The following is a 14,352-nucleotide window of genomic DNA, read 5'->3' as shown; positions in this document are numbered from 1 at the left end:
ATTTTGACCAAAAAAAAAAAAAGGGAAAAAAAAGAATATTAGGTATGATTCAAATCCCAGCCTCTGAAGTCAGATATAACTGCTTCAAACCATGCCAGTGGTGTGACCTTTCATTGTTAAAAAAAAAAATTTTATTTGGTACCTCCTAAGCATGATCTTTGATATCATGTATATTAGGAATACACGATTCTTACATGAGCTTAAAGGCTGATGAATATTCCATATTTACTATCCCCCAGGACCTGTTGTGGAGACTGAGGCTTGACATTACGTCTTAACTAAAGTCACGACTAGTATGTGTTCATGCCATCTTCACAGACATAGTAAGGTCATAAGATATTCAAAGTCCTTAGCACATTGCCTGACACATAAGTTAGTACATACTACATATTAACAAGTAAATGACCTCTTTTCTAATATTAGGGAATTACTTAAAGTTCTCTCTAAAGCCATTTTCAATGTAGAACAACACGACCCCAGATTAAGGATAAAGGTTACATGATTATGTCATGGACTAGTAGCTGCCAACAATATTTCATTTCCCTTTCCCTTCTTAATTAAAGATTCCTAATTTTATTCAGCATTGCAATATGGCCATTAATATGTTACGTTTTTCAGGTTTCTCTTGCAGTTTGGTATGACTATATATTTAATTCTGGCCATTGAGATAGATGTAAGAGTTTTAAGTGGTTCTGTTGAGAAAGTCCCTCAATAAAATGTGGGGCAGGCATTCTGCTTTGAGCCTTCTTTTGCTTTCTTCCTCTACTCTCCTTTCTGGAAACTCTATATTATGGGTGGAGCTGCAGCAGCCATCTTGTAAATTTTCAGGTGGAAATGATTATTATGAATGATAGAGGAGAAAGATAAAGCAGCCTTGGTCTTAGCTGATTGCACAGAGCTACAAAGCCCACTGTCAACTGCTTAGCTCTGGGGTACTATTATGTGAAGGAATAAACCATGTTGTGTTTAATCTTTGTAGTGTGGTGTCTGCTATAGCAGCAAAATAAAATTTCTAACTGATACAGTCATTTCAAAGGAAATAACTTAAGTTCAGTGTAAACAGATAAAGATTTCAAATGTCAGAAAGAAATAGGAACTACTTTCCATTAGCATGCCTGCTCTTCTCAATGATTTCCTTTCTGTAAGTCTAGCTTCAACCTGAAAAAGGAATTTGCCTTAAAAAAGAGGACATGCACTAAGATTATATATTTTTAGAATCAAATATAAAGTGCTTGCTAAAAAACTGTTAGAAACCAATGAGACTAAAGAACACGTGTCAATCAGTGATAAGGAGCCACTTGCATCTAAAGGTTAAAGCATTTAAACCCTAAGATCTGAAAACACCCTGCCAGTGCTAGTATACTTCCTTGGCATTTATCTTGTCATTTAAAATCTTCACAGCATGTAATATATTGGGTTTATTCTTCCTGCTCTATAGGAGCTTAGAAGACAGTGAAAAGACTAGAGAGAGGAGGGAAAAGAGAAATAGGCAACAGGGAGGCAGCCCTCCCTGGTGGCATACAATGAGAAGAGTTGTGGGGCACAGGTGTAGAAATAGAAAAAAATATATTTATCCCTATATGTCAATATAGTATGCTGTAAAAACAGATTCAAGACTAAATGAGCTTCACTTTAATCAGATAGTACAAATTCAAAGAATGTACATTGAGTATCTTTTCCTTTGAAAATAATTTTTTCTACATGAAATATAAGAATTTAGTTCTCCTCACCTCTCCAGTCTCCAACTCCTGCCACTTCATCTCCCTCTTTATTACTCTTTTCTCCCCTATCGTTTCTTCTTCTCTCCTTCCCCCCTCCCCATTAGCCCTTCCCACAAACATGCACCTCCTGGTGAGTTCTGTCAATTTGAAAATTCTCCAATTTCCGGGCATTCAATGTCCTTTTGCAAAAATCGACATATTGAAAAGAGATGAATTCATAAAATTATAACATCTTGAAAAGAGATAAATCCATAACATTATATCAGCTAAAATAACCTATGTAGGTAAATTTTAAAAGTCAGATAAACCACTTCTCCAATTTTAAAAATCAAAATTAAAGAATGAAAGCTTATTTATATACATGGAAAATCCTCTGGATATACCAAAAACTTAACTGAAATCTTAAATCTGTAATTGCCACTTTATATTCTTTTTCCACATGCCTCACATTCTTTGTTTAACTTCAGCACTGCTGATGTGCCTCTGGGGTGGATTTCTTTCTCTTTATCTACTGCTCCACAGGCTTACCTCCTCCATGAACTTTCCCTGAGGACCCAAGGATAAGCTGTCTTTCTCTTTTCTAAAGGCTAATCGTAGTTAGAGCCTGACACCACTAACCCCTTAGAGACAATTATTACCTAATGGTTAATAAGGCAAGTCAGACTGGGTTCATTTCTCAGTCTTGGGATGGATCTTAGTCAAATTATATAAACTCTCTAAGAATAATTTTTTTCTCTCTCTTGTTTTCATAATGGATATAATAAAATTACTATCCTCCTATGTCTGTTGCAAGAACTAAAATACACTAACATCCATTAAATGTCAACTCTTTTTTAAATCATATTAATAGTTATGTGCTTAATCTCTTAAACCAAAATATATTGAACCCAAACTCCTTGAAGACAGGAAGCATGTATTCTCTCAACATACAACACCCTTATAACTTAACATGAACATTTAGTATATAACTATGGAATATATACTTAACATTAAAAAAAAAATAGTTACTGAATATCTACAGTATACCAATCATTGTCCTAGGAAGAGGGATTATGATAGCATATAATACAGACAGAGATACCCTTTAAATTATGCATAAAACCCTTCAAAACAAAACATTTTATTTCTTTAGATTCATATTTATCATGGCTACTTTAATGATACTTCTCTTAAAAATTACTGCTTGAAATCTTCTGCATATCACGAAATAGATAACCTATGTTGTTAACATTTAAAATAGCTTTTGGATTAAACTATGCCTCTTTCTTGATAACAAAGTCCCCAGATATCAGTGCCTGTTTAACAGTGGTATATTTCAGGGTTCTTAAGAGATTGCAACGTACAGGTAATAATCTTGAAGCTTTGTTCACATAACATGCCTTAATATAATGTCAGTACAGAAAGATTTGTGCAAGCAGCTGAGGAGCTGTTTATTTATGACCAAAAAGAAACTAACTTAGCCACATGAACGAGGAGGAGTGACTATGCCACATATACAAGTAGTCAGAATGATCCCTTTAAACATATGTCAAGTTTGATCACTTCTCTGTTCAATAGCTTCCAATGGCTTTCCTTCACAGCTCTAATGAAATCCAAATCTTTACCCTGGCCATTCACTATTTCTCCCATCTCATTCCCTACCAGTCTTCTCTCCTTTCAAATATAAATCATATCAGGGAAAGGGCATTATGTTTTTCATTGCTCCATCCCCAATTGTTGAAACAATGCCTGGCAAAATATCTCTAAAAGTTCTTCATTAGTATTTTTAAAATACTAATGCACGAGAGAAGTAAGAGTACTTTTCGGTAAAGTACAGGAGAATCCTTAGGGTAAGAGCCTTTCATACATCAGTTGTCATTAATTAGCTTCATAGTTTCAGGAACTCTATGCACAATGAATTTAATAGCAGTGAACTTCAAAAGGAGGTACACTTACCAGAGGGGGTATGTACAAGTCATTACAAAGTTTTACACACCCTCCATGGTGCAAACACCCTGTTTTCCATTTAAGACAGGAACCAGAAATAGAGCTTTGTGGAGCTCAGAATTGTCTGCCAATGTTTCAGGAACTGCAGCCTGGTAGATGAGCTGTGATTGTATTATAGCCGGCTTCTGGCAGGCCTCATAGCCTAATTGCGGTAGTGATGGAGGTTAAAAGGTTTTGAATATCCATTTTCTTTCACCTCACTGCATAAACAAGTACAACACATAAGATGATCTGTGTTTTTGTGCGTCTCTTCACAGTGACACAATAAACACAGTGATCTACAGTCCAGATTCTGGATTAGAAATATCTGGGTTTAAATAAGAATGGTAACTTGCTGTGTGATCTTACATGATCCAATTTGTAAAAGGAGAGCAGTATGTAACTCATTTGTTTTGCTTTGTTTTGTTCATTTTTAAGGAAACTAAAAATAACCTCATTATTGCGTTTGGCAACAGATCTGGCATGTGAAAATCTCTCCATAGATGTTAGCAAGTTAGCTAGTATATTTATTTCCTTATATTCTCTTGATATTCCCTGGAAGATTCTAGACCATTTTCATCTATGACTTATTATTCTATATAAGCACATACATTGACTATTTTCCTACTGCCTCTCATTTCTTTTTATAGCAATTATCTTTTTAAAAAAGAGGCAGCTCTATTTTTTTGTTATTGTTTAAAGGATGTTAATTTTTAAATGGAAAACTATTGGAGCTTTTTCTGTAATTTAGATATAACTGACATACGTTATAAATGTTTCAGGTGTACAACTCAAAATCTCTAAATATTGTGAAATAATCACCACAATAAGTCTAGATAACATCTATCCCACAGATTTTTTTTTCTCGTAATGAAAAGCTTTAAGATTTACTCTCTTAGTAGCTTTCAAATATACAAAACAGTGTTAACTGCAGCCACAATTCTGCACATTACATCCTCATAACTTATTTTATAGCTGAAGGTTTATATTTTTTAATTCTCTTTAACCATTTCACTATCCTCCTTCCCCTCACCCCTAACGATCCACCACCCATTCTGGGCTATAGCAACATAAAACTCTTCTCAGTATCCATGGACTCAGTTTTTTGTTATTGGTGGTGCTGTTTTTTTCTATAGATTCATATAGTATTTAGCTTTCTCTGACTTACTTAGCACAATGCCCTCAAGTTCCATTTATGTTGTCATAAATGGCAAGATTTCATTTTTTTAAGGGCTGAATATTCCATTCTATATGCACACACACACATGTACATGTAAACACACATACCACTTCATTATCCATTCACTTTATCCATGAACACAAGTTGCTTCCATATCTTGGCTATCATAACGACACTGAAATGCACATGGGTGCATATAGCTTTTTTCAGTTAGTGGTTTTCATCTCTTTCAGATAAATACCGAGAAAAGGAATTGCTGGATAGCAGTATGGCAGTTTTATTTTTATTGTTTGAGGAACCTCAGTACTGTTTTCCACAGTGGCCACACCAATTCGTATTCTAACAGAGCCCAAGGTTCCCTTTTCTCCATGTCCTCACCAATACTTAAGTCTTGTCTTTTTGGTAATAGCCATTCTGACGGGTGAGGTGATAGAACATGATTATTACTAATACTGAGAAACTTTTAATGGGCCTGTTGGCCATCTCTATGATTTTTTTGGAAAAATGTCTATTTAGTTACTCTGTCCATTATTTAATTGGATTGTTTTTTATATTGAGTCGTATGAGTTCTTTATATATTTTAGATATTAACCCTTTAGCAAATATATCATTTGCGAATATCTTCTCCCATTTAGTAGGTTGCCTTTGTTTTGTTGATGGTTTCTTTGGCTATGCAGAAGCTTTTTTAGTTTTATGTAGTCCCACTTGTTTATTTTTGCTTCTGTTACCTTTGCTTTTGGAGTCAAGCCCAAAAAAATCACTAAAATCTTTGTCAAAAAGTTTAGTGCCTATGTTTTCTTCTAGGAATTTTATGGTTTCAGATCTTATGTTCAAATCTTTGATCCATTTTGAATTAATTTTTGTGTATGGTGTAAGACAGCTGTCCCCAACCTTTTTGGCACCAGGGACCGATGCTCCTATGAGAGTCTAATGCCTGATCATCTGAGGTAGAGCCAGGTGATGCTAGCAAATATGATGAAGCTTTGCTCGCTTGTCCACTGCTCACCTCCTGCCGTGCAGCCCAGTTCCTAAAAGGCCAAGGATTGGTACCAGTCCTCAACTTAGGGGTTGGGGACCCCTGGTTTAATAGACTGGTCCAGTTTCATTCTTCTATAAGTGCCTGTTTAGTTTTCCCCACACCATTTATTGAAGAGACTGTTCCATTCCCATTGTATATTCTTGGTTCTTTTGTTGCAAATTAATGTGCTATAGCATGCTTTTATTTCTAGGCTCTCTATTCTGTTCCATTGAGCTTGTCTTAATTTTTACATTTGATTTCCAAGAAAATACTGATAAAAATGGGTAAATTAATTTTTAAACCTAGAATTATGGAAGAAAAACATTAGCATGAAAATTGTTTATATTGTTAAACTACTGATTATGACCAAATTAATTAGTGTCTAAAATAAAATAACTATTAATATGTATTTTCCACTTACAGCACTAGAAAACAAATCACCTTTGATATCCCAAGTCTTTTTTTGTGTGTGTAATTGTTGTCTTCTCATATGTTGGAAAGCAAGATTAATGTAATAGAATAGGTTACTGACATTTTTTCCTGTATGATGATCTGACATCCAATATTCTTCTGCACCTAAACTAGCTGAAGCATTAAGATCTGACAGGATATGGTTTATTTCAGCAACAATCATTAACCTGTCCTTTTGGACAGATTATAAATTCAAGATTGACAGAAATGAACATACTAGCATATTTTAAGATCAGACTTCAGTTAGTTAACTAAAGTTTATTAACTGTCATGTGCAATAAACCAGTTGGGATCTTGCTCAAAAAAAAAAAAAATGCAAGCAACAAAAACATTTTTGTTCTCCCTTCTTAATTATATCAGAAAAATATATCACATAGAAATAGGAGTTTCACATATTTAGAACTATATAAAATAAAATCTTAAAATAATCTTAAGAATTCTCAAGGTATATAAATATTTTAAATAAATTAGCAACATATAAAATACATAATTTGTTCTCTAAGTTAGGACCCTGATATGTAATAAACAAATTTAAACTATATTAATTAAATATTATATATTGGGCATAATTATATATATACTTTTATATATAATTACTTATGTGATATATACCTAATTATATTTATATATGTAAATATACATCAATGTATATCCTATAATTATATTCATATATATGAATATGTAATAATATATTATTCATACACAGAAATACTAAGAGTTAAACAATTTGTAGGAAATGATAGAATATTTGAGGAGGCAATACATGTAGATTATTAGAGATACATTTCCTCAAAGGCTATTATATAAAAAGTATATTTTAAAGAAATTTTGTCATGAAGTCATTTGGCAAAACAGTTAACCATTACCATCTGATTAAACATCTATGACTATGTGGAATTTTTTTTAATGTGTCGTCCACAGCTTCATGATACCCCTTCCTCACACATAGGTACCTGTCTCTTTCATGTCATATGATAAAGATCTGTTGAGTATTTTCTTTGCTCTAAACAAAGACTACATGAAGCTAAAAAGATTTTACACAACTAAGGAAATTATCAACAAAACAAAAAGGCAACCTACTAAATGGAAGATATGTGCAAATGATATATTTCATAAGGAGTTAATATCCAAAAATATATAAAAAACTCGTACTACATAGTACAGAAAACAATCTAAAGATTGGGAACAGTACCTCAAAGACATTTTTCCAAAGATGTACAGGTGGCAAACTGACTTATAGAAAGATGCTCAACATCACTAATCATCAGGAAAAGACAAATCAAAACTACAATGAGATATCATCTCACACCTTTCAGAATGGCGATTGCCAAAAAAGATAACAAGCGCTGGTGAGGATGTGGAGAAAATGGAACCCTTATGCACTGCTGGTGGGAATGTAAATTGGTTCAGACACTATGGAAAAGAGTATAAATGTTCTCCAAAAAACTAAAAATAGAACTACCATACCATCCAGCAATTCCACTTCTGGGTATTTATCTGAAGAAAACTAAAACACTAACTGGAAAAGACACATGCACCCCTATGTTCATTGCAGCATTTTTTATAATAGCTAAGACATAGAAGAATCCTAAGTATCCATCAATAGATGTGTGTATATGTATGTGTGTGTATACATACATATATATACACACACACGTGTGTATATATGTGTGTATTTATATATACACACATACATATATACACACAATGGATTATTTCTTAGTCATAAAAAATAATGAAATCTTTCCATCTGCAGCAACTATAGGGTATTATGCTAAGTGAAATAAGTCAGAGAAAGACAAATACCATACAATGTAACTTATATGTGGAATGTAAAAAGCAAAACAAATAAAATAGAAACAGAGTCATAGAGAACTGATGTTGCCAAAGGGGAAGGTGGTGGGGAGATAGATAGGCAGAATAAGTGAAGGAGATTAAAGGGTACAAACTTTCAGTTATAAAGTAAGCCACAGGGATGTAATGCACAGCATAGGTAATATAGCCAATAACATTGTAATAACTTTGTGCGATGATAAATGGTTACTGGACTTAACATGGTGATCATTTTGTAAGATATTTAAATGTCAAAATACTATGTTTTATACCTGAAACTAATATACCGTATTTCAATTATACTTCAGCTTAAAGTTATGTACCACATCTTCCATATCCAATTGTCTATTGATAGGCACTTAGGTTGCTCCCATATTTTGGTTATGGTAAATAACATTGCAATAAACATAAGAGTGCATATATCTTTTAAAATTAGTGTTTTGGATTTCTTCAGATACATACCCAGAAGTGGAATTCTGAGTCAGAAGATAGTTTCATTCTTAAGTTTTTAAGGAATTTCTACATTGTTTTTCATAGTGGCTGCGCAAATCTGCAATCTCACCAACAGTGCATGAGGGTTCCCTTTTCTATGCATCTTTCCCAACACTTGTTTGTTGAATTATTGATAGTGAACTAAGTCAGACAGGGAAAGACAAATACCATATGATCTCAGTTATATGCAGAATCTAAAGAATAAAATAAAAACAGAAATAGACTCTGAGCTACAGAGAACTGATGTTTGCCAGATGGGAGCAGGGAAGAGGCTGGTTGGAAGCCTGGGTGAAAAAGGGGAAGGGGCTTAAGAAGTACAAATGGGTAGTTACAAAATAGTCACTGGATGTAAAGTACAGCATAGGAAATATAATCAATAATATTATAACAACTATGTATAGCGTCAGGTGGACACTAGACTAATCCAGGGGATAAATGTCTAACCACTATACTGTATACATGAAACTACTATGATACACTGTCAACTGTAATTGAAAAATAATTAAAAAATAAAAAAAAATCTGAGATGTAAAAATTAAATTAAAAAAAAAAAGAAACTTCTACCCTTTCTAACCTAAAAGTAATCTAACATTTGATCTCTCATGATTTCTCATCCACGAAACATGTCCTATCTGTTCTCTTGCTAAGACTACAAGTATAAACTACTGTGTGTGTATGTAAATGTGTGCTTTACTCTATTTACTTCTCTCTTCTCAGGCAGATTGTGATGTCCTGCTAAATAAAATACTAGAGAACTGCAATGAGAAATTAAAGAATTTAATTATTAAGTTTAACATTTCAGAGACTAAGAAGCCTTAGGTTTGAAACATATTTGATGAACTATCATTTTCTACTACAGAGGTTAGAAAATAAGCACTGTGTACACCAGAGTTAAAGAAAGTTTATGGAAACAAAATTCTCATGTGAGGAGTAGAATGAGAATAGAAATTCAGTTTGAGAATATGAAATTAGGGAGCGGTGGGTATTGTATTTCCTGGCAGCAAGTTTTTTGATAGGCAGCAAGTTCTACAAGTAAGAGAGACTGAGAATGGTGCATAAAGAACCAGGACTGACTCACCCCACGGTGACCCTCCCTGTGAGCCCCAGCTTGCTAACATGGTTTCCTGTATGGTTGAGAGTAGTGTCGATGGGCACAAGAGATAATACAACTGGAAGAAACTTCTGGGTGGAAAAGGAAGAGCCTGCAGGGGTTATGTTGGACTGTACATGAAGAACTAGAGAGGAATGTGGATATCTCAACAGAACAGTCACAAAGCCTGGGAGAATTAGAAAGCTTCATCTAAGCTGGAGGCCAGAAAGGGTGATATCTAAATGAAATTAAGAATAAGAGGTAGAGACAAACATCTGGATGTCACCAAATAACTTAGAAGGTAAATACTGGTAGATGAGTGAAGATGTGAAACCAGAGAAGGCCTGCTATAAAATAGCATTATCAAGTCACCATTTGTGCTGAATTCCATTGAGGAAATGAGGAACCAGCCTATGAAACCTGATTCCAAATTATCCCTCCTGAGTGGCAAGGAAGTAGGATAACTACTGTCACCAACTCACACTGTCATTGGATTGTCATTGGTTTAGAGCTGTTCCTAGATGTCTTCAAGTTCTCAGCACACCTAGTGTGCCATAGTGGTGGCAATGTGGATTCAAAGTGGAAGCATGAAAAAATCTCCAGTAATATAATGCAGATGAATGCAGTTGGAAGTTACAACTGTGCATATTAAAGTGGTATGAGTGAGAGGATGAGAATGGGTGACTGACATCATCTGCTACACTATACAGTTCTACAAGTGCCCACATTAAATTAATTCCATACAGTCATTGATTCTTCTAGAGTGGTAACTACTCACAATTCATGAAAGGACGGAAAGGAGGGAGAGAAGGAAAGGAGGAGAAAGATTCAGGGGACATCATAATTTTACATCTAGTAGAAGTGCCCTCGTTGGTAACAAGGGATTTTAGCCCAGCAAATCTTAGTGTTGAGATGGAAATTGTAATTGGCCAGTTGAGTCACTAGAAGCTATGGTGACAGGTGTCTACTGCTGCCTCTATCCCTTGGGTATGGGACATTATACCTATATGTGTCATAGCACCATAAAATAATGAACTTGAAGTCCATCAGCCAAAATGACAGGGTGCCTTTCCCAAACTGGTATATTCTATGGTGCTAACAGCTTCTAGGATATAACCATGGTAATTTACCAATTATTGCATCTCCTGGCCAGTGAAGGGTTTTCTTTGTAGAAAGCAATATTACATGGGATCACATGATGATAAATCACTTACTCTATGCAACTTTGGATACTAGTGCTATACTAAGGACTGCAGGTCAGAAAGGCATAGCCAAAAAAATAAAAAATAAAAGTCAATCCAAGTCTAATGAATCACAGACCCCAGTAAGGAATGGGTTTAACATGATTAGCTTGCCATGAAGTACTTGAAAGATTAAAAAGAGATACAAGCTAGAGAAGCCTTGGTAAGAGAAAGCCCTTCCCATTGGGGCATGTAAAATTCCCATCCCTGACTATAATGGCTATAGGATTACTGATCAACTTTTTCAGGCATTCTGATAGCTGAGGACGATGTGGAGGCGCTGAGATCTACTGGACAGTTTTTAGGGTCTCCTCTGTGAGAGATCCTCTCTAATGAGCATTTCCCTGATGTGAGATAACACATCTCTGTGCTCACTCCCATAGGACCCTCCACATGCTTCCTTGCCAGGCAACTTTGTCTCTAATCTTCTCCTAGTCTTCCTTCCCAGCCTCTGAACAATAAGCCAAGAGAGTCAATACCTTAAAAGTCCCCTCAGGCTTCTCTTACTCCATCGCAAGGTGATGTTCAGGTGTGTTACTCAAAGCTCTGTCTACGGGGACATTTTATTCTCAACATGGTCTTGCAGGGCCACCTCCAAGTGATGCTTTGAGCAGCAATGAACCACTTTTCCATTGCACCATAGGATTAAACAAAGCCATCCATGAACCAGGGCTCTTTTCCCCTTTCTTAATTATCTGGTCATGCATAAAACACACAGGGCTATAGTATAATCTAAAGAAGGGACATAACAGAGGGTAGTGACATGGGTACACAGGCCACCTTTTCAATAAACTAATTTGTGTCCACTGGATCATCTCTGGACCGAATACATATGCGGAGCTTCATTTATATCATGAGTTAATGTTTTGTCAACCAAGACTTTTGACTTAACAGGTCTGCCATACCCAGCTCATGAGGGGTGGCTCCAGCCACAGGGTTAATTCTTGCCCCAGGCTTAGGCATTCCATCTCTACCAGGGCCCAGCAGCATGTCAGGATCTGCTTTACACATGAGGAATAAATAGTCTCCTTCTGCTGATGGCACAGACTCTCTTCAGAAACATGAACAGAGTTATAGTAACTATGATTAGAGAAGTCTAGGCTTGGAAGAAACAACAAACCATTCCTGTCTACCATGGACATCTCTAGCAACCTGAGCATGCCTGGGCCATGTGGAGTAACTGGAAGGGCTACAAACATCATAGCTTAAATCTGCTGAAAAACTCTTCCTTCCTCTGCACCCAATTCCAAACAGACAACTTTTCAAGGTACCAATAAATAATTTGGAGCCATTGCTCAAGTGTGATCTCAGAGACTAAGAAGTCTACAAGTGCTGTATCTCTTTCTTTGTAGAAGCTGAAGGTGCAATAATTTGTTCTTTCTCTTGGAAACTGGGACAACGGAGACCATTAGCATTGCATCCTGTAAATCTATGAGATGGCACTAATCTGTCATCAGCCGGGTGTAATATCGCTTCTGATTTTTTAATGTGACCTGAGTGGAGGGATATAATATTAGGGCTACTACTTGAATCTTCTATTTTGTTCTTTTTCCACCAGCCTTATATTAAAAAGTTGTTGCAACTCTAAGTATGACTATCCAGATTACATACTAAGGTACCAGAGAAATAAACATAGGATGGGTTCATGTCCCTTTGGTCTCAGAGAGATAAACTTTGACCAGATTGCCATTTCTCTCCTATGCTCCATATATTTCCATAGTAACAGAGAGGTATTACTGCTTTAAAAAGAGTGGACAAGGATCCATTGTAAATTCTTAGTGCAGAGATTCTGATATTCCCAAATGGGTTTAATTGTCTGATTTGTGGCCATGAGAATACACTATACCAAATGTCAACATTTCAAAGCTGATGGTGTGTAAATCAAGATGGGAGAGGGAAATCATAGTAAGAAGGTTTACTAATAATTTCCAAATTAGCCGTTATAGTCATAAACCACTGGAGAATCTTCTAACGCATGCACACACGTGTGTGCACATGCACACTATGGTCACTACTCTAGGTAATTGATCAGGACTCATTTAAAATACAGGTATCTTGCTCTTTAGTAAAGTCTGTGTTATGTTACATCACTTTTAAGAAGACCTACATTAGTACCTGTTTTGCTAATCCAAAGAGGATTTTCACTTTTACCCACGGGGGAAAAAAAAAAAAAGCTGCTACTGTAATAATGTAGGTCTTTCATATAAGCAAAGTGGGTAACAAAACTTCCAGAAAGTTGGGGAGCCATTTCAGCTTTTGAAAAGTTTCTCAGGAAAGCTTGACTGTCAGACAGTGGGAGAAACCTAAAATCAATAATGGTTACTTTGCCAGAGTAGAAATACATACTATATTTAGGTCAATATACATATAGTAAAAGTTTTATTCTAAGTGGTTGCATTACCAAAAATTATACAGTTTTAATATAGTAAGCCCATTATGTTTATCTGTAAATGAGAAAACCACATATTTCAATCCCTTATGTGGATGTGTTCCATGATTTTACAGAGTTCAGAATTTATATTCCTTAGAGATTATAGCTATGGGGCTCTCAACTGTAGATACGTGTCTCAAGATCAGAATAAAAGGATTAGAACAATTTTAAATGCAATGTGAAAGTAAAAGATCTAGTAATGTTACAGCACTGACATATTTCTTTATAACTAGGACTTACCAGGAAAGATTCAAGCCCCAAAATTAAAACATACACACATAAAATAATCGAACGAAGATTCCTTGTTCTGAAAATGTGTAATACATTCTTTATAACAAAAACTGAATGAATTCACCTGGTTAAACCAGAAGAGCATTGACAACAAAAATATTTTAGAAGCTAAAAACTAATTTAGGGACTTACCAGTAGTATTGAGTTATGAGCTTCTGGCATCTGTAAGCTACTTCACTTTGGAAAATTAATTTCATGCTTGCCTACTCCTGTAAAACTCCTGACAGAAGGGTCTCATTGAGGTTTGGAATGGTCAAGGGAATGTCAAAACTGAAGAAAGCCAAGAAAAAAGCTGTCAGCCAAGGACAAAGTTATCAGTATCACACCAATGATCTTTTTCTTTCTTTCAAAATTAAACTCTATATGCTAAATTAGGGATATAAAATTAAGGATGTTAAGTGAAAAGTTTGGTTTATTAAGAGATGAAAGAAAGAGAACTTTTTTTCCCCAGGGAAATGGACCTTCATTCTAAGTAATAAGCCCTTCACATATTATTTAGAGAAATAATTTATTGAAATAGGAAATGAAACAAAATTGTTTAAGTTAGATTTCGAGTCTGTAACACTTTAAAAAGTTTTCTGGACCAGGATTATCTATTAAAATTCTGTAACCATAGTTT

The sequence above is a fragment of the Pteropus alecto genome, unplaced genomic scaffold, assembly GCF_000325575.1.
Source record: "Pteropus alecto unplaced genomic scaffold, ASM32557v1 scaffold72, whole genome shotgun sequence".
Lineage (NCBI taxonomy): Eukaryota > Metazoa > Chordata > Mammalia > Chiroptera > Pteropodidae > Pteropus > Pteropus alecto.
The sequence above is the reverse complement of the archived record's forward strand: the minus strand, read 5'-3'. Positions refer to the sequence as shown.